The following is a 22,870-nucleotide window of genomic DNA, read 5'->3' on the forward strand; positions in this document are numbered from 1 at the left end:
GATAGAGTGGACGGTCAGAGAAGACATTCCTGAGGCTATGGTGTAGCGTTAAAGGTAATGTTTATACAGCTGGTTCTCACCAGCTAGCTATTTTACACATGGTAGTGTATTCATGTCAAACCTAATTTCCCAATTCGTCTGTGGTATAGAACAGGGAGCACAGCTTGGTACTCTGTGATGAGCAAGATGGGTGGGGTGGGGGGATGGGAGGGAGGTCCAAGGGGGAGGGGATATATGTGTACATATACCTGACTCACTTTGCTCTACAGCAGAAACTAACACAACATTATAAACAATTATACTCCACTTTTAAAAAAAGGTAATGTTTAAAAGTAGAGTAGTTTTCTAATTTGAAAAGGTACATGTGCCCTAATGTTCATAGCAGCATTAATTACAATAGCCAAGAAATGGTGGCATTCTAAGTGTCCATTAACACATGAATGGATAAAAAAGATATGATATACACACACACACACACACACACACACACATATACAAAATGGAAATTACTCAGCCCCAAAAAGAATGCCATTTGCAACAACATGAATCAACCTGGAGGGTATTATGCTAAGTGAAGTAAATCAGACAGAGGAAAACAAATACTGTACATTATGACTTACATGTGGAATATACAAAAAATGAAATAGTACGAATGAATATAACAAGACAAGAATGAATTCACAGATATAGGGAACAAACTAGTGATTACAAGTGGGGAGAGGGGAGGGAGGAGGGTCAAGATAGCGGTAGAGGATTAAAGGGTACAAACTACTACGTACAAAATTAAAAAGCTACAAGACTATATTGTACAGGGAATATAGCCAATATTTTAAAATAATTTTATTTTTTATTTTTTTATAGCTTCAGATTTTTTGTTTCCTTTTTTTTGTTGCTGTTGTTTTGCTTTTTTAAAAATTTTACATCATTTTCATTTATTTATTTATTTTTATTTTTGGCTGTGTTGGGTCTTCGTTTCTGTGCGAGGGCTTTCTCTAGTTGCAGCGAGCGGGGGCTACTCTTCATCGCGGTGTGTGGGCCTCTCACTGCCGCGGCCTCTCCTGTTGCGGAGCGCAAGCTCCAGACGTGCAGGCTCAGTAGTTGTGGCTCATGGGCCTAGTTGCTCCGCGGCATGTGGGATCTTCCCAGACCAGGGCTCGAACTTGTGTCCCCTGCATTGGCAGGCAGATTCTCAACCACTACGCCACCAGGGAAGCCCTATAATAACTTTAAGTGGCATATATTCTACAAAAATACTGAATCACTATGATGTACACCTGAAACTAATATAATATTGGACATCAACTATACTTTAATTATAAATAAATAAATGTATACATAAATAAATAAAATAGGGGGGAAAAAAGTGGAGTAGTTTTCAATAAGATAGAACAAGAGTGGCTATATCATCCCAGACCTATGGAATCAGCCCTTTGGTGAGAGAGCATGTTTACTCAAGGACCTGAAAGAACCCAGTATGACTGAGCTCAGCATTGAGTCATAATCATCTAGCAAGGTCTGGATTATGCAAAACCATACATATCCTAACTCTCAATGCTAAGGTGCCATTGAAAGGGGCAGATGGTAGCAACGGCATGATCAGTTTTTACCAAAAAAAAAAAAAATCACCCAAGAATAACTCAGAAATGATAGATTAGACCTAGAGGTGCCAGAAGAGATGGAGAGGACATTAAACCTCTATTGAGACCATCTAAAGTAATTCATAATTAAAAGGCATTTCCCTGAAATCACCTAGACAGATCTGGGTGATACATTTTGTTTGTCTGGGCTTCTAGTGGCTAAGGACAAAAGGCCAGTAGCTAATTTGACAGTTTGACTGCACAGTGACAAAATGTCAGCCTATTCTAACCAGATGAATGAGAAGAGAAAAGTAAACTTTCACGTTTTCATCCCATTTGGTGAAAAATCCACCTTATATTCAGAAAGTCAGAGACCATTTTTCTTTCTCCAAGAGAGAAATGAAGGGTAATCCACAGGAGAATAAGCAATCTGGGTCTCATGGCTTAAAAAATTACTTTCCTTTCATGGACAGACTCTAATTAAATATGAACAAATTTTTTAATTTAAAAAGTTGTGAAACTTTTTATCTTGTTTTCCGAATATTTGGAGCTAGCAGCAGTTGTTGGTTAAATCCTCTACTTTAGGATATTATATCCACATTATGTCTTGCTTTTTGAGTTTTTCTTCAGAAAAACAAATACCTCTTCCTACACCTTATTATTTTTTTCTTTTGGAAGTTCTTGATTATACATTCTGGCTTTTAAATAAATATTCACATGATTCATAAGAGGTAAATTTTGATTCAGAGACGAATCATCTGAGAATTTTTTTTAACTGTGGATTTATATAGTTAGAATTTTCTTTAATGATCACCAAAGGCACAACTGTACTTTTAGGGAAGAACATAGTGAAGCCCCAAGAGCTGAAGTGACTTTGAAGGTGAGAGTTAATGTGTAGCATTCCTGGGACCAGATGTGGTGCTTCTACATTGCACAGCTATGGTGGTTGCTTTGGATGTGCAGGGTAACGTCTGAGATGACACACAGCAGACCTGACAAAACCAGATCCCTGCTTCTGAGATCAGTTCTCTTCTACAGTAGGTGGTATGCAGGAGCCATCCTCCTGAGTTAAAGCACACAACCCAGCCATCTTCCTTACACAAATCTGAAACGTGTAATTGATTTACCCTTTATGTAATCAGTTACTTACACACATGCTGATGATTATCAGTAGGTACCCAAAAATAAGGTTCTAAATTTTTGACATAAAATGAGCAAATATAGGAAGTGTGGGTAGGCGCTAATTATCTAAATTTAAAATTTCTACTTTCAGAAATTTCTGCGTTCAACTCTGTGCTTCAACTATGCCAGCAATAAGTAAAAGAGGTTATGCTTTTTATTATAGTATGCTGTGTTGTGATTTCCCAGAGTGCAGAAGGTGATATTTTTTAGAGATGAGGCAATTATTTGCATAATACTCTTTGCCAAGAACTCTGCCCTCCTTCAAGATGAGGAGTGTTTTAAATATTATGCAATTAACTGTTATCAGCTATTGTGTATGACTCATTCCCTCTGAAAGAAGATAAAAGAAGGGCACCGGAAGAATCTCTGAAATGATTCACAGGTTTGAAGTGCAATAGGGAATTCAAATATTTGAATTCTATATAAACACTATTTAGATTTGGATTTAGACACTATATAAATCCAGTGTTTCCTAGTGGAAAACAGGCATTTAGACCTTGTCAAGTAGAAAAGTGATTCATAGGAAAAATAAAAGTTATTTTAGGAAAAAATATAAAAGCAGAAGAAAGGAGCCGAATATACTACTTTCTTCAAGGTTAGAGAGGACACTATTGGATTGATATATATCAGATTGTTGTTGGTTTGGGTATTTTTTCCCCAGAATCTTGATATCAGCACTTTAAAAGGATCTAAAATTCAATTTGAGAGAAAGCATTCAAGTAAAGATGCATTATAGTAGGCTGCCCAGTCCAAAAGCATTTCCGATTTAATGTGAAGCTAATAGTAATTTAGTTTAGTTTAGTAATAGTTCTTTACTGGTTGGGTTTTTCAAATGATATTCCATCATTACTGTAGTCTTTACATTCCTGAATTGAAGTTTCCTTCAGCTTCTTCTACTGCTACTGTCCCTGAAACTCTGTTATCATGTGTGGTTGGGGTATTTGCCTATCTCTTTAGTATTTTTTTGAAAGAATTGGAAAATATGTGGAATTGTAACATCTATTAGATTTAGAGTTTTTACTGTCATAAGTTTCACTTTTAGTGAGTATAGTTAAAAGTATTTTCTACATGTCCCATAGAAATACTTACAAGGAGAGGAATATATTAACCATGGACATTCAATAATATCTATGTGCTAATTTATCAACTACTCTTTATTGAGAAATTCAGAGACAAAAAACTAAATTATCCAGAACTCATTTTCCCCCCAGAAATCACCTCTTCACCTCTAACATACTGATCTTAATAACAGTAATTCTGCCCTGCCTTTTCATCTCTGTTTCTCCTAATATAATTATAGATTTTTTCAAATTAGTGTATTATTGATATTATGTGTTCTTTTATAGCTAGTGTTCTAATATAGCAAATAAAAAATTGATGAAAAATGCAAAACCCTCACATCGTTGTTCATAAAAAATAGCATAAGTCCCTTCTTTAGCAATGAATACAATTAAATGGAATTACTTTCCTCAAGCTGGTATCACTGGACATACAAAAATAAAAACCTTTATATTTTATATGAACCATTTATAATTCTTATAAGGAGCTTTTCTACTGACACTCCATGGTCTCTTAGGGCTGAAAAGGGGTTTTTTTGCCTCATCTGTAGGTTGTAAACTTTCCATAGGCAGGGATTCTCCAGATTATTGAATTTGTACTTCTTCACTTTAATATTTAAACTTTTAATAAAATATTAAATGCACTTGGTTAAAGATCAAAGAGTAGAAAAGTTTATATCTGTTAGTAATGTTTAAAACTCTGAGTACACAAATGCTAACTACAAGTGGTTTAAACCCTGAGAATGTATATTTTCTTTCTTCCTTCCCTCCCTCCCTCCCTCCCTCCCTCCCTTCCTTCTTTCCTTCCTTCCTTCCTCCCCCCTCCCTCCTTTCCTTCTTTCCTTTTCTTTCTCTCTCTCTCTTTCTTTCTTTCTCTCTTCCTTCCTTCCTCCTTCACTCCCTCCCTTGCTCCCTTCCTTCCTTTTCTTTCTCTCTCTCTCTCTCTCTCTCTCTCTCTCTCTCTCTCTCTTTCTTTCTTTCTTTCTTCATGAGAATTGAAAGTGTAACCACAGGGTGGACTAACAAGTACAGACTGTCATGGTGGCCCAGATTCTTTTTCTGATATGACATGTTCATTGGGGTTTTTTTTTTTAATAAAGTGATCTTTTTGGCCCATAGCTAAAAATCCTAGTAACTTAAAATCAGATATCCCTCCTATGGGATAAGTAATATGAAAATTCAAATATCTATCTCTTTACTCCACAAAGAAAGGCAATGAAATAATACTGAGATACAAGAAGAGTTTGGGAAATGGAGGAAGCATAGCATCCCAAGCTTCCCTCAACACCTCCAGAAGGATAATCCATTTCGTAACCAAGCAGAACCATATGGGGCCTTCCCAGAATAGATCCCCACCCATGTCCTCCACTTGCCTTTTGTCTGTAGAAAAACTTGAGTCAAAGAATAAATTTAATCATAGAAGTGAGAAAATGCAGAAAGAAAGAAAAACAGTCAAGCAAGACAAAATAATAACACTTTAGCCATTAAACAAAGTCAAGGACCTTTAGTTCTTCCTCAAGGACTATAGGTAGTATTCTGAGCCATGTCCTTTGAGCCATTTTGCAGATACTGAAACCCCCTCCAGGTGGAAGAAGTTAACTATATGCTGCCCATAGGCACGTAGACCCCAGACCGGTTGGAACCAGAAGGTTGATGATGCTGACTTCCAATTACCTCACCACCAACCAATCAGAAGAATACCCACGAGCTGATCACACATCCCACAACCCCTTTCCCTCACTCTGTCTTTATAAACCTTTCCTGAAAGCCCTTGGGGGAGTTTGGGTCTTTTAAGCGCTAACTGCCCTGGACTCCTTGGTTGGCACCCTGCAATAAAGCTATTCTTTTCTACTTTTCACCCAAAACTCTTATCTCCGAGATTCAATTCAGTGCCGGTGTACAGAGGCTGGGTTTCAGCCACAATTATAAAACAATATCTACCCACAGTCTGTTGTGCCAATATAATTTTGATTCCATTTCATTCTCAATTAAACAGCAAGAGTGATCTTTTAAGAACAAAGCAGATCATGCCTTAAGTCATTCTGAATTTCTCACAATGCTCCAGCTCCTCCTGGTCTGGCCCCCTCACATCTGACCTCACTCCACTTGCTTTGTTTCAGCCCCACTTTGCTCCAGCCACTCCTGCTTTCTCACTTGGACACACTGTTCTTACCTCGCAGTCTGGCTGTTCCCTCCTCTACCATGTTCTCTGTTGATGTCTTGACTGCTCTCCTTTCTCTTCCTTCAGGTCATTATTCAAATCTTGCTTCTCAGAGAAGCCTTGCCTCACTGCCCTGTCTACAAGAGCAGCACACCCAAGCCCACCACATCCCACCATTTTTCTCACTTCTGTTTTAATCCTTAAGACTTATACAGCATTCTTCATATTGAAATTTTTTGCCACCTGGAGCAAAACCTAAGTTTTCTGAAGGCAGGGCTTTTTGCCTCTTTGTTCAGGGTGGTAACTCTGGCAGAGAGAACAGTTCCTAATTTGGGAACATCCCAGGATTTGGGCAAATTGGGTTTTGTTTTAGGGTCTCTGGCAGTGTGCAAGGTGAAGGTGGCATAGCAACTAAGATTCGTTGCTAAGAGACAAAAATATTTTGTACTATATGTGGTTTTCTTTTTTCAGATAAGGCTATATATTAATGTTTTACATTTTTCTCTCTGGTGTTGAATATTATGTGTTTAGGGAATGCTTAGATCCATCTTCAGATAGGAAAAATGTCAGGCTTATTAGCTATTTGAGTCATGGTCTCATGCCGCCAGCCGTGGCGGGTCCTCAAAGTGTAGCAACGATCGACAAGAGGGGGTAGGGAACTGAACGCACCAAGTTATGGGATCAGAAGGGCACAAGCAACTGATGATTGCAAGGCAAGTTTAATAACAAAGCATAGCCATCTATATACCCCTAAAGCAGGGAATTTGCTTAGTCATGCCTTATCGGCATCAGCTGGTTGATTGGCTTCTCGGCTTAGTCACGCCTTATCGGCATCAGCTGGTTAATTGGCTTCTCCGCTTAGTCACGCCTTATCGGCATCAGCTGGTTGATTGGCTTCTCGGCTTCTCCCTCAAAGGCACCAATTTCCCCTCCAGGGTTGCTTTTCCTAGCTTTAGGGAACAACCAGGGACTCCCAGTAACTGAGCAGGTCCCTGGAGCGATTTGGCCAAAGGCCATCTCCTTTTTTACGTTCATCCCATAAAGTCCAGGATGCAGACCAAGGAGAGTACAATCGGGCCCTGAGGCTTATGAGGGTCTTAATGGCGCCTTCCTCAGAGGGCAATGCTCGCCACATTTCCCCCTCTTTTATTTTTTAAAGCTTGATAATGCAATTTCAACCCATACACCTCCTGACGAAGAGCAGCGAGACGGCCAACAATAAAGCATAATAAACAAGGTAAGGCAATTAACATCAACAATACACATGACGCCACGGTAATCAATCCTGTGAGTCCATTTTGAAACCAGTGCATTGGGTTTAACCATTGAAGCTGATCCAAGAGTCCTTGAATTAATTGTTGGGGCCCGTCTTCTTGTAGATGAGCTTCTTGAATTGCTTGTACTTCCGCATTAAGTTTTTGTATGTCCAAACTAATGTGTCCATCAGTCCATACACTTAAAAAGTGCATTTTTACTTTGTTCCAATCCCAGTCAGTTTCATTATAAGCGTGTTGAGTCACACAAATCCAAGTATATTTAGCATGGCAAATCAAATGCACTTTCAATTTTAAAGCCATAATTTGGTCTCCTAAACCTATGAGAGCATTTTTTAACTCATCAACCTCAGTTTTTAGTTGAGTATCAATATGACTTTGTCATGCTAATGCAATACTGGTATTTTTAGACAATTGATTAACATAACGTGCTTGTTGTACAGTTTTACTTAATGCTAAACCGGCGGTAGCGGCTGTGGCTGTTAAAGCGGCTAAGGCTAATATGCTACATATTAATATTCCAATGAATCGTTTAAGTCTTTTTAAAGATTCAGATAATTCTAGCCAAGCTTGCATGCTAGTACTATGATACCATGGTTCAGAAATATTTACAGGCAGCATTACATAGGAAGGTTGTTTTAACATCATAACAGAAAAAGTTCCTTCCATAGGCAGAATGCAAGTACTAAAAATACAATTCTGACAAGTTATATTATATCCTAAGGAACCAGAAGTAAACTCAATCTGTAAATCTCCTATTAGCAAGGCATATGAGGGTGTAACACAAGTAATAACTGGTTGATAAGAATAAGACAATGCAAACTTCCCAAAATCCCAATGCTTATAAAAAACCAAACTATTATTAGTAACAGAAACTGAAGAAATTAAAATGGTACCATTATTATAATTTAAGGTGCACCAGATTTGAGAATTCAAAATCAGATTGGGGAAAATCAGAAGGAAAAAAGGAGGGAAACTTCAAACTTGTAACAGCTTTAACTAGCTTTAAACTATGGCCAGCCAGTAAAGTCCCTTGTCCTCCTACATATACTTCAACACACAAATAGTATCTTTGACTTTGCAGCTTCTATTAGAGCTCCACTTTCAGCTTTATGATTAGACCCATCTTTGTTGCTGTAATTACCAGTCTCATTCTTTCCATTTTTGTTATTGTTGTCCTGTGAAATCATTTTTTCTAGAACAGAAAGAAGATGTAAAGCTTTCTCAGCTTGGTAGGTTAATATATACAGGTCTACGATCAAAAAACACACTGCTTGGGCAAATTTTTCTTCAAAAGGTTCTATGAACTGATAAAGTTTTTCACCAGTGGATATGGCTTCTGTATACTGTCGGACATGATACAGGATGACTGCTTGATTGTAATACAACATACTGTTTTCAAGATCATCTAGTCCATCCATTTCTTCAACAGCCGAGTGCACCCGATTCTTCAATTGGTTAAGTGTCTGTCTTAAACTATCTGTTGTTGTCTGGTTACTTTTGAAAAACTCAGCTACTGCCGTATTCAAAATTATTTTATAATCGCCTTTGTTTATATCTTGTAGGCAGGCAAGATGTTGCAGACAGACATCATAATTTCCAGCTGTAAAAGCCTGGAAAGCTTTTACAGGAGTTGTCTGGTGGACAACTCCTTCTCTTGATCAGTGATCTCTGGTCGCTTCTTGGATACTTCTTGTCCCATATTTTTTTACTTCTGACTATTGCCCCGAGTTACTATCAACTTTACTATGTGGCCACACTTTCACTCTTCACTCCGGGGATTCACCTACCGAGATTCAGATGTCCCTCTTGTCAGGTCCCTGTTCGGGCGCCACTTGCCGCCAGCCGCGCGGGTCCTCAAAGTGTAGCAACAATCGACGAGAGGGGGTAGGGAACTGAACGCACCAAGTTATGGGATCAGAAGGGCACAAGCAACTGATGGTTGCAAGGCAAGTTTAATAACAAAGCATAGCCATCTATATACCCCTAAAGCAGGGAATTTGCTTAGTCACGCCTTATCGGCATCAGCTGGTTGTTTGGTTTCTCGGCTTCTCCCTCAAAGGCACCAATTTCCCCTCCAGGGTCGCTTTTCCTAGCTTTAGGGAACAACCAGGGACTCCCAGTAACTGAGCAGGTCCCTGGAGCGATTTGGCCAAAGGCCATCTCCTTTTTTACATTCATACCATAAAGTCCAGGATGCATACAAAGGAGAGTACAATCGGGCCCTGAGGCTTATGAGGGCCTTAATGGCGCCTTCCTCCGAGGGCAATGCTCGCCACAGTCTCAGGGCTGATTAACCAGGGTTGGAGGGAAAGGAGTACTGGCTTTGCTACCCTTTTTCTTTCCAATCATGCCACCCAGTTTCCATCACTGCCTACCCCAAAGAGGAGCCAACCAAGGCAATGTCAGGGTTTCCTCAATTTATTTGAAATAAAATCTATATGGCCGACTTTAGAAGAGGACATGGATGTGTTCTCTATATTTTCTTTCAATTTGATATAAATAATAATAAGGATAATAGTAATAATAAATTCTAACAGTGTTTGCTGAGAGTCAGATACTTCTCTGTTTAACATTAACTCATTTAATGTTCAGCACAATCCTATAGAGTTCGTACTATTTTTACTCCCATTTTGTATATGAAGGCTTTATGTACAGAGAGTTACTTAACTTGTCCAAGGTCACAATCAAATTGCAAGAGCTAGGAATTGCCCCCAAGCAGTCTGCCTCCAGAGTGGATGCTCTTAACCACTCTTAGACTATCATGTCTTTATTGCCTCTGACCCATGACTCTTTTTTAATGTGTGTTTGTGAAACTATGAACTTCTTTTGGTTTCCGTAATAGTCTCATATTCTTATTTTATTATAGTTTTGATTCATCAGTAATATATGTTAAATTTTAATAAGTATCATTTAGGCATCTATTACCATTATGCTCATTTTAAAATTTATTAATAAAATACATTTACTATTTCTGGGAAAACTCTCCTTCGGTGATTCTGTGTTATACTTTTAACGCACACTTGATTCTCTTTGCTAGTATGTTATATGGAATTTTGCACGTATTTTCCATTGGTCTGTGAGCTTTCCTTTCAGGTAACATCTTTTCTTAAAGGCCTATATTAATGTTATATTTAAATTTTCACCTGTTCTCTGTGTTCTGGAGTGTAGAGTAGATAAAATCCATAGGAAATATTTTTCCTTGAAGTTGTGAACGTTTTACGTATGAGTAAATCTCATATTGACTGCTTATCCAACCTCTTGTCCTAAAGCCTGGTAAGATGCTTGCCTCATAATTCCTGGAAAAATGCCACATTTTCTCATTCCTTCATTCCTATCTATATGCAAATATCTCGGTTTTGAATTTAGTTTCTGTCCTTCTGTGTTTGCTTAATTCATTTGTGGTAAAACACTGTCTCTTGGCTTCTGTTCTCAGTTCTGTGAAGGCAAAGTTGATACACTTTCTCAAAATGACAGACAGTATATTTTGTCCAAAGTGCATACTCTGTAAATGCAGGAGGGGAAGAAGGAGAAATTGAATGAGACAGAGTGAAAATTTAACCATTTAAGATCTTAGATAATTCTATAATACACTATAATTTGTACAATATTTTCTGTATCATGTAGTTTTCCTATTACCAATTCAATCACTTCTTAATTTATAAAAGTTCCATGTTGTGTTTTGCTTTATCACAGAGTATTTTTTTTGTTTCAAATCCTCATTTTTATAGAATCAAATGTATGTAGTGTATGTGTCTCTAGCAGAAGCAGGAGCAAAATATGACAGTCCTAATGTTTGGGGACTGGAATTTAAGTGATTTTTTCTACTATAAGAATGTAACAGATTTATAAACAATTTTTAAAAATTATTCAGAAGAACAAGGTTAAAAATCCAATGATCCTGTGAATTTAATAACAAAACTGGTACCATTTTTGACAAGACTTTATGTAGATATATGTGTTCATTTTCTTGGGTACATACCTAACATAGATTTGTTGGGTCAGGGTAAGTGTACTCTTCATTTTATTAGAAACTAGCAAAGAATATTCCAAAGTGGTCGTGCCGTTTTTCACTCACACCAGCGATATTGTTCCATGCCCTCCCCTCTTGGTAATGAGTCTATTAAATTTTAGCTGTTCTAGTGAGGAGTGAAAATATTTCCTTTTGCTTTTATTTGCATTTTTCTGATCATTAAAGATGTTGAACACCTTTTCACATGCTTATTGGCCCTTATCTATCCTACCTAAAATCTGCCCATTAAAGTTTTTGCCCATTTTTATTCAGTTTTGTCTTTCACATTTGTGGGAATTCTTTGTACATGCTTGATATGAGTCCTTTGTCAGATTAAAATATAGTGATTATGTTCTACCTGTCTGTGGATTAACTTTTCATTCTCTTAACTATGATTTTCAATGAGCAAAAAATTTAATTTTGATGAAATCCATTTGGTGCATTTGATTCTTCAAAGTAGGATTTTTAGATTTGTCAATTTCATTAGGCACCAGTTTCTAGTTTTTCAGTCAACACTAGTCTAAGTATCACGGTGAAGATATTTTGCAGATGTAAGTGAAGAAAATTATTCTAAAAAATCAAGGTAGGGCTGACTGAATCAATTATGTTTTAAAAGCAGGGCAGATATAGTTGGGAAGAGAGCATGAGAAACAGAGAGAGAGAGTCCTTTTCCTATGTTTTATTTTTGAAAGTTTATAGTTTTAGTTTGTACTTTTAAGCTTATGATCTATCTTACAATAATTTTTTGTGTATGTTGTGAGATAATGAGTGAGGTTAATTATTTTCCCTCATTTGAATATTCACTTTTTCTAGTAACATTTATTGAAAAGTCTTTTAATTTTAATTGGATTATCTTATCATCTTTATCAAAAAACCAATTATCAAATACATTTGGGTGGATATCTGGAGATTCTACTCTGTTTTACTTCTCTACTTTTTCAAACTTGATTCCAATTTATATTGTCATAATTACTGTAGCTTTATAGTAAATCTTGAAACCATGTTTTTTAAGATTTTCAATCTTGGTTTTTCTGTTTCAAGATCTTGGCTGTTCTAGATGCTTTGTACTATATATAAATTTTAGAATCATGTCAAATTCTACAAGTGTACAATAATATTTAAATTCATTGTGTACAAATTTAGAGAAACAGTGAAATGCTGTTATGAATAACAAAATATTTATCTTAAAATATTCCATATAATGATTAACTTTGATTCTTACAATAAATTGTGTTTTCAATGACCTAATCTACTTATCTATCTATCTATGACTTTTATGGCTTTTCTTATGAAAAGCTCAAGTAAATGAGTTAGGAGTGAATTTTGTTCTCTCTGTTTTTGTTTGTTTTAATAACTTTAGAACCAACTTTCTCCGCATATTTGCCCATTTGATCTTTTAAAACTCATTTTGCTACCACAGCTTATAATTTATTTATTTATTTATTTATTTATTTATTTATTTATTTAATTTTTTTTTTTTTTTTGTGGTATGCGGGCCTCTCACTGTTGTGGCCTCTCCCGTTGCGGAGCGCAGGCTCAGCGGCCATAGCTCACGGGCTTAGTTGCTCCGCGGCATGTGGGATCTTCCCGGACCAGGGCACGAACCCGTGTCTTCTGCATCGGCAGGCAGATTCTCAACCACTGCGCCACCAGGGAAGCCCACAGCTTATAATTTAAATTAAATTGACTAAATGTGAATTTTCCTGCTTTGCTTCTCTAGTAATTTCTTTGATATTAAAATTATGCTTGTCACTTAGATATCTTCAGGGATCTGCCCTAAAAGGAATACATTAGTGAGACAGTCCAATATAGCATCTATGATTTTTGTGAAAACTGATTTTATTCTACTAGGGAGGCAATAGACTTTATAACTGAGTATAATTTAGAAATTAATGATTTTGAATTTCTAGCATCAAATTTTATCTTAAACAATCAATTAAATTGTTACCATTAATATAAGTTCCATATAAGATAGGATTTTTGTTTGCTTTGTCTATTCCTATATGCCAAGCACTTAGCTCAGCTCCTGGCATATTGGGGGATGAATATTTGTAAAATAAATAAATGAATTCCACCCTGATTCATTTTTAATGTTCAACATTTTAGTAATCTCATGTATAGTTATTTCACTAAAAGAGAAATTACTTAAGATTTTACAGGGCACTTATGCTTAATAGAATGCAGAAACTGTTTGATGGGCATTAAATCCATTTACCTTTCCTTCTGAGTTCATAGCTAGACTACTTTTCTTAACCTCTCTTACAGTTAAATGTGATTGTGTGATTCATGTCAGGCCAGCAATTGCAAGTGGAACTGATTAGTGCCACTACCATGCCTTATCATATATTCTTCTGATTGCTCTCTTCCCTGTAGGCTGGATTGAAAGGGAATGCCCAGTGACAACATGGAAACCATATGCTGAAGACGGCAAAGATTGAATTATTAGCCTGGAACCCTGAATGGCTTCATGGAGTAGATAGTCCTTCTACCTCACACCATCTCTACTTATGCTTTATGTGAGTAAGAGATTAATACCTAATATTGCTACACTACTGAGATTTGGCAGTATTATCTGTAACAGTAGTTAAATTTATCTTGATTAATATAAAAGTGTTATCTTAAAGTGAAGTGCTGCCATGACAAAAATCTAAATGTGTGCCATTGGCTTGATAATTTGGAGGCAGGAAGTAATGAAAGTGATGTAAAGAAGGTAGATGGCATTGCTGGTGGGAAAGCAAAATTGTACATTCACTTTGGAAGACAGTTTGGCAGTTTCTTACAAAATGAAATATATTCTTATTTTATGATCCAACAACCATGCTGCTTAGTATTTAGAGTTGAAAATTTATGTCTGTACAAAAACCTAGACACAGGTGTTTATATTTATAGAAGCTTTGTTTTTGAAAGCAACCAAGATGTCCTTCAGTAGGTGAACGGATAAAGTGTGATACATCCAGAAAATGGAATAATATTTAGCACTAAAAAGAAATGAGCTATCAAGCCAGGAAAAGACATGGTGGAAACTTAAAGGCATATTACTAAGTGAAAGAAGCCAATATCAAAAAACTGCAAACTGTGGAGTCCCAACTATATAACATTCTGAAAGAGACAAAATTATGGAGACAGTAAAAAAATTAGTGGTTGCCAGGGGTTGGGGGAGAGAGGGATGAACAGAAAGAGCACAGAGGAGTTTTAGTGCAGTGAAACTATTCTGTATGATAATCCAGTGGTGGATACATATTATTATACATTGTCCAAAGTCAGAGAGTGTACAATATAAAGAGAGAGCCCTAATGTAAATATTTATGGACTTTGGATGATAATAATGTGTCAATTCAGGTTCACTGGTTACAACAAATGTACCACTTGGGACCAGATATTGATAGTGAGGGAAGTTTGTGTGTGTTGATGGGTGGTGGGAGGGTGAAGGGAGGGGTGATTAAATGGAAACTCTCTGTACTCTCCATTCAATTTTGCTGTGGACTTATAACTTCTCTATAAAATTGTATATTAAAAAAGATAGAATGATGGAAAGTCATATTCTGTAGTGGCAAAAGAGTTAGAAAATTGTTACCTGTGATAATATGGAAGGCAAACCATAAGTGTATTAATTTGCTAGGGCTGCTGTAACAAAATACCGCAAATTGTGTGACTTATATAACAGGAATGACTGTCTCATAGTTCTGGAGGCTAGAAGTTCAAGATCAAGGTGTTGTCAGAGTTGATTCCTCATGAGGGGTGTGAAGAAGAATCTGTCTTATGCTTTTCCTCTAGCTTCTGATGGCTTGCTGGCCATCTTTGCTCTTCTGTGACTTGTGGAAGCACCATCCAATCTTGGCTTTCATCTTCATATTGTGTTCTCCTTGTGTGTATGACTCTGTGTCTTAATTTTTTATAAGAACACCAGTTATATTGGATTAGGGGCCCACCCTATGTAGTAAGCCCTCAACTTAATGAATTACATCTATTTCCAAATAAGATAACATTCTGAGGTACTGGGGGCAAAGCCTTCAATGTATGAATTTTGTGGGAACACAAGTCAACTCATAATACCTGTCAAACCTAGAACCGTAAGAGAATAAATTTAAATAGAATATTTGTAGTGCATTTTGTTTGATATTAGTTGAGTGTAACAAGGAAATGACGAAAACGATGGGCTTAAGTAACCATTGGCTGGTGTAGGTAAAAAGGTTGTGAATAGAGTGATTCCAGAAATATGGAGCTTCCAAGAGTTAGAAAAACCACAAACAGTAGGAAGTAAGATGGAAATAACTTTGAGTGACAAAGATCTTCCCACTCAAGCTTGAATTTCTCAAGACTGCTGCTATAAAGTTAAAGAGAATGGAATAGAGCTAGGTGGTAAAAACCAGTTTGAGCTTGATAATTGTTTCTAGGGGAAAAAAACCAAGCACCTTTAAGTGTGGTTATCGGCAAATGAAATGATGAAAAATATACACATCAGAAGACTATTAAGCAGTTGATGAAATGAGACCAATTTTTTTAAATGGTTTTGACCATTCAAGTTCTAAAACAAATTTTAGACTGTCAAATATGCACAAGTAGGAAGTAGACTGTGAAAGCTATATCGCTCAGAAGCAGGGCAAAGTTTTCCAAACCAACTTTGGATGTGTCCATGAAGGAAAATGGACACAAAGAAGCTCACGTAAGGTGGATTCAGTGGCCACAGAGAACAATGGACATGGGATCCTATTCCTTCCAGAGAGCAGAACTGGAGTCATTTAATGAACTCTTCCTGGGTCCAGGAACTTCACAAGGCTTGTCACAATACTTCAAAGTTACTATGTCCTGACATTACTGTGTCCTTCTATTGCTTCCTTCTTTTTTTTTTTTTTCTTCTTTTTTGCGGTACTTGGGCCTCTCACTGTTGTGGCCTCTCCCGTTGCGGAGCACAGGCTCCGGACGCGCAGGCTCAGCGGCCATGGCTCACGGGCCGAGCTGCTCCGCGGCATGTGGGATCTTCCCGGACCGGGGCACGAACCCGCGTCCCCTGCATCGGCAGGCGGACTCTCAACCACTGCGTCACCAGGGAAGCCCAAAACCTTTTAAAAATTACCTTTGAAATGTACATGTGAGAACTAAATGATTCTGTTATATAAGCTCTTATCTTTCAGGAACCAATAAATTTCATATGCTCTTATTGTGGGAATTCAGAAGACAAAAATAATAATTTGATTATGAATCTTATGTCAAGAATAGTGTGTGATAATTTTATTTAATGTACCTACTAGCAACTTAGTGTTTTGAACACAGGGGGCTTAATTATTATTGTGTTGTTTAAAACACTATTTAATACAAGGGCTTTATTTCTGTGAAATTTGCTCTTTAGAGCATTTAATGATGGAAAATATTTCATCATCTCAAAGCAATGTCATGTATCTACTGGGCTATGAGTTACATGAATATTTATAAGATTTATAAATCAAATTTCCTTCAAAACCCTCACATTAACATTTTAAAATTAAAAACAAGGATGGAATAGAAAATAACACATTGAAGGCTTAAGTTCTAGAAAATTTAGATATTATTTTATTTTATTTTAATTTGTTTTTGACATCTTTATTGGAGTATAATTGCTTTACAATGTTGTTTAGTTTCTGCTGTATAACAAAGTGAATCAGATATACATATAAATATATCCCCATATCCTCTCCCTCTTGCATCTCCCTCCCACCCTCCCTATCCCACCCCTCTAGGTGGTCACAAAGCACAGAGCTGATCTCCCTGTGCTATGTGGCTGCTTCCCACTAGCTAGCTATTTTACATTTGGTAGTGTATATATATCCATGCCACTCTCTCACTTCATCCCAACTTGCCCTTACCCCTCCCCGTGTTCTCAAGTCCATTGTCTACGTCTGCATCTTTATTCATGTCCTGCCCCTAAGTTCATCAGAACCATTTTTTAAAAAATATTCCATATATACATGTTAGCATACGGTATTTGTTTTTCTCTTTCTGACTTACTTCACTCTGTATGACAGACTCTAGGTCCATCCACCTCACTACAAACAACTCAATTTTGTTTCTTTTTATAGCGAGTATTATTCCACTGTATATATGTGCCACATCTTTATCCATTCATCTGTCAATAGACACTTAGGTTGCTTCCATCTCCTGGCTATTGTAAATAGAGCTGCAATGAACATTGTGGTACATGACTCTTTTTGAATTATGGTTTTCTCAGGGTATATGCCCAGTAGTGGGATTGCTGAGTCATCACAAATCATTAGAGAAATGCAAATCAAAACTACAAGGAGGTATCACCTCACACCAGTCAGAATGGCCATCATCAAAAAATCTACAAACAGTAAATGCTAGAGAGGGTGTGGAGAAAAGGGAACCCTCTTGCACTGTTGGTGGGAATTTAATTGATACAGCCACTATGGAGAACTGTATGGAGGTTTCTTAAAAAACTAAAAATAGAACTACCATACGATCATTTGACATTTCTTAAGCTATAAACCTTATACTGCTTCTCTAAACATTGTCTGTGAGCCACTTGCATTACATTTGTTAGCTTGCTGATTAAATGTGCAGATTGCCATGGCTAACATAAGACCTACTAATATAAACTCTTTGGATGTTGAGCCAGGAAATCCACATTTTTGCTGAGCAGCCCAGGTGAATCTGATACACATTAAAATTTGACCAAGAGAACAAATTAAAAATGGGCAATTGTTTTTATATAGCCATCATATTAGTGATACTGAAATCTGAAAAATATAGAGAAAATGAAGAAAATTCCAACCTACTTTTATTTATTAATACTGATGCAAAATTAAAAATCATATAATAGTAACTGGAGCCATCAGGACATTCAAAAATTTAACTTATTCCAAATTGAGTTTATTCTAGGACTTCATAGGTTGGTTGACATATGGTATTTATAACTAATACATATTCAAAGGTGAACAAATATATTATCATATTTGATCAACATAACACATGCCAAAGGGGTATTTATTAGTGTTTAAAATTCACCCCAACTAAAAAAGTTAAATATAAAAAATAATATAATATAAAATATAAAAATTAATATAATATAAATATATATATTAATATAAAATTAAATATAAACAAGCAATGTAGAAAGTTACAATAGATTACACAGCTCCATGATAATTCTAACAAATACGTTTATATCAATTGATATAATCTGAATTTGAGACACAGCCCTGATAAAAACACAAATTTTATAAAGGGAAAATATGTACTATCTGGCTACCTTCCTAAACCTAATTGTTTCTACCAGTTAATTCTCTTGAATATTTCAGACAACAATCATATCATCTTCAATAATAAATATATTTCTTCTATCACCTGTATCACCTTCTATTATTTAAAAAAGATAACTCTCTTGCTTTTCTAATTTTATTGAGTAGCACCTCCAGAAAAACATTAATCAGTAATGACCATCAAACATAACCTTGTGTTATTTTTCACTGAAATGGGCAAAACTATAAAAATATCTATTTTTCTCTATTATGTGATAAACTTTAGCTTGGAATGTCCTTTTGTACTGTCTCAGAGACGTCATTCACACTGTATGTTACTGTAAAACATTCAACTAATGTTAGTATTTTTCATTTTTATTGCTTTTCTTATTAACATTGTTTTTTGGGGACACACCTCTGTACAAAATAAAAACTTATACTTACATTTTAGCTCAAGCCATATCCAATATTTACTTACCTCTGCCAATTGCATGTGCATTTTATTCTTTCAATTTACTTTTAAGGTTAAAAGATTTTTTATTCTAAAAATTGTGTTTCATCATCTAAGTTTAATCATTTCAAGAAATGGCAATGTTAAGCACACAATTTTTCTTCATTTTGTGCAGTATAAATATGTTTCTGTAAACATATGTAAATCAAATGTTTGAAACTAACCCTTGAAAAGTTGAGTAGTTAAAAATGTTATAAAGTGATTATTTAGACCATCAAGCAAAACTTTTCCATATCTTATATTGAGGCCCACTTAAAATTTTTCTACTTTTCTCCCTGATTGATATTAACAGCCACCACAGAGAAAAAGACCAATTACTTACAAGGGAAAGGCAATTAGATATATAACACATTTACCAACCACAGCACTGGAAGTCAGAGCACAATATAATACATGTTAAAGAAAAAAAAAGTTAAAACCATAAAATCAATGAGAGGAATCACTTTTGTCAAACATTGATTTTAACTTAGAATTGATCATTACATGTGACAATATAAAGTCATGTAAAGAAATTATGTACAATTATGAAATATATATACCTAAATCAAATCGTCATATATAAAAGCAAGTGATATGGAACAAAAATTATACTTAAAAGTAAATGTACACCTATACGTGTGTGTAGTAAAAAACAAGAGTTAATTACATTATTGTACTTTCTAAAGATCTAAGTTCCCTATTAGATATTTTATACTTCACACAAAAATCTCACATTATTATAAAAAAGCGTGAGGCTCAGAGAGACTAAGTAACTCAGTCACAAAGCTACCTAGAGGCAAAGACTAGATTTGTTTTTATATATATCTTATAATCTGCCATTCATACTGCAGGGGGATATTGTAACCCCATGCCCAATAGACTTAACTAATACTTCTTTCCACCAAATTATTGTTCTTTTCCTCTGAGAATGATTTGATCTCAACCCTAAAATCCAGTCAGAGAGTGGGTCTCTGCCTCAATATTGAGATATGATTTCTAACGGCTTATGAATATATGTGTATATATATTTAGACATAATTGTAGTTCTCTCTTCTGTTGTCCCCTTCCAAAACTATTCTCTGATGGGGAGTGATGACTCCAATCTAACTGGATATTTTTGGCTTGCTTAAAGTTGAAAAGACTACCTCTTACTTACAAGTTCTTCAGAGGAAATGTCAGAATTTTCTGTTTCTGATCATTTTGAGCTGCCATTGCCTGAGAATTCAAGTTTCTTGGTCTGTTGACTAGAATATTACAAAATCTGGATTAATTTACCACATCCTTATATAAAATGTATTCTTGCTGCTTCCCTGGTTGTCTTGTTCCCTGCAGAGCACTTTGGATTTCATGATGAATTTTGATTTCAGAGGAACAGTATTTTCAGGGTTTAAAACCAAAGAAGAACTGAATGCTGTTCCATTAAATAGTAAATGCATTTAGCTCCGAAAATGTACTTTTCTCTTATTTTCCCCTCTCCACAAAGCTTTAATTGTGACTAGGAAATGTGTTTTATCCCAACCACCTTATTTTTCTTTCTTGCTGTAGTTGAACCCAATGACTAAAAGGTAAAAACAAAACAAAGTCAATAACAACAACAAAATCATTTACATAAAAAATGAAAAAGCAAGTTTAGAATTCGCTTATCAAAAATTTAGAGGCTTCAAAATGGGGCTGTTTCTTCCTGGTTGTATCTTAATTGCTATCAGCTAAATTAATATCAAGCAAAACAGTGCATTTGCATTATTGCATTTCTATTAGGTAGCAAATAAAAGTGACTTTCTTTGTAGAAAACCATGGACATTTCAGAACTACAGATGTTTATAGTGGAGTAATTAAACCAAAATTAATGAAGACTGAGAATTACTTTATATAATTACTGAATACAAAATTTAAAAACTTAAATCATAATAAGTCAAAAATTTTCAGTCCCCAAATATTTAGAGTATTTCAGACTAAGTGAATTTCCCTACTAATCTCTCTCAGGAAATGTGTTACTACATAACTTTCCTGTTTCGTACAAAGCTTTTTTCTTATTTCTATGAGACCTCTGTGCACACAAATTAAAATTTCTTTTTCTACTGTTAATCTGTCTTGTGTAAATTTTATTATTAGTCTAGCTACTAGAACTCAAGAGGGTAGAGGAGGAAAATTTCCCCTCCCAACATGTGCATATAACTAGTGAATTATATACATAAATGTATAATATAATCTCTATATATATGTGTACAATATAATCAGAAATATGTTAAGTAATATTATCCATAGATATAAAGATTGAGTGAGAGAGAGACTTAAATTTTTCAGTGTAAATTTTTGCATTTATAAAATATTTTATAATACTAAAACATAGTTAAATAAAAAAGCAGGGATTTACATGGAAGTTGCCCATATACTTGGTCTGGTAGGCTGTAACTACACAATAATTGGACAACGTATTAGCACTGGCTTCTAATTCTTATCCCAATTCTTATCCTTTAGACCCTTTCCAAGAATTATTAGAAAATCAGATGAAGTGAGATTGGTGAAAATATTTCTAAAACACTGTTTTCAAATGTGTGGTCTCAGATCATTTGTATCAGAATTATTTTAACCTACTTATGCCTAATCTTTCAATCAGGGTAAAAGAGAAGTAGGTTCCTTAGATGAGTTTTCTCCTGTCCTGCTTTTCTTAAAATATTGCATTGTCAAAAACCATATCCTTTGTCCTAAATTTATAAAGTAGAAAGCCCAGATAGCTTATTTCCCTTAAAGTTATCTCATAGACCTGGGTATATTTGAAAAAGACATTCAATATTGAGGTGGGTCCGAAGGAGTTTCTATATTAGTGCACAATTGATGTTTTGTTCAATCTTACATGTTCTTCCATGGGTAAGAAACCCACCCATCATCTTAAGTCCTCTTAAGGCTTTAAAGTTGCTTTGGGAAATTGGCATTTAATATTACGATCCTAGGACACTGCTTATAACTTTCTTTGGCATGTTGTGCAGCATTTACAAGAAAAAGGCAGACTACATTAAGTCTGTGCACACTGTAATTATTTATATACAAGACAAATGTAAGTCTCATGCTTATCATCATGGGGAAAATACTGTTAGTGTCCCTGGAAATATTCCATCTGTACCCCATGTAACTTTACTTAATATCAAAAATTAAATCTTGGGTGAGTCCTCACCTAAGAACTAAAAACCCCTCTAGTTATTAGCCAGCAGAAGACCTGACACCTCTCTGGATCAGAATGCCAATGATAGTTAAAGCCATGAGTCCTGTAAACAGATTGTCTGGGTCTGAATCCTGGCATCTCTACCATGAGCTATGCAATCTTAGACAATGCATTTAGTTTCTTTAATTTACTAATCTGTAACTGGAAGTGAGAAGTATATAACTCATAGACCAATTGTGATGATCAAATGAATACACAAAGCACCCAAAAGATTGCCTGGCACACAGTTACTGCAAAAAAAAAAAAAAAAAAAAAAATCAGTATTAGGATGATTAAATTGATAATGAAATGTCTTAGAATCAAACAGACATGGAAGACCAGGCAGGGCTTAATATGACCAAAAGAAACACAGAAACTATTTGCACATTGAAACAAAGATGAAATAATAAATTCTGAAGGAATATGATGATACATGCACGGGTATTTTAACAAGAAGTGATGAAACTTAGGATTAGTGATATAAATAAGTCAAAGTACGGTGAAATACAACTAGAAAAAAGGGAAATATTGACCTTGAAAATGAGTGTATTTGATTGCTTGCCAAGCCATCTTGTGAATTCCAATATAATATAGCTTTTCATCTAGGAAATACTGAAAAACACAGCACAGTAATCACATATATATTAAAAAAGTATATTATATGTATAATTTATATGTATCTATG

At 35.5% G+C, this 22,870-nt stretch overlaps 1 long non-coding RNA gene across 3 annotated transcripts in view; it reads left to right on the forward strand.

The window, feature by feature from the left end:
* Positions 1-22,870, forward strand: part of LOC136792388 (uncharacterized) — a 516,901-nt gene that overhangs the window by 309,149 nt on the left and 184,882 nt on the right. For all 3 annotated transcript variants that reach the window (XR_010836097.1, XR_010836098.1, XR_010836099.1), the window contains exon 2: positions 13,638-13,780. This is a non-coding gene — a long non-coding RNA (uncharacterized lncRNA). The remainder of the gene's footprint in view (positions 1-13,637; positions 13,781-22,870) is intronic.

Source organism: Kogia breviceps, chromosome 13, assembly GCF_026419965.1.
Source record: "Kogia breviceps isolate mKogBre1 chromosome 13, mKogBre1 haplotype 1, whole genome shotgun sequence".
Lineage (NCBI taxonomy): Eukaryota > Metazoa > Chordata > Mammalia > Artiodactyla > Physeteridae > Kogia > Kogia breviceps.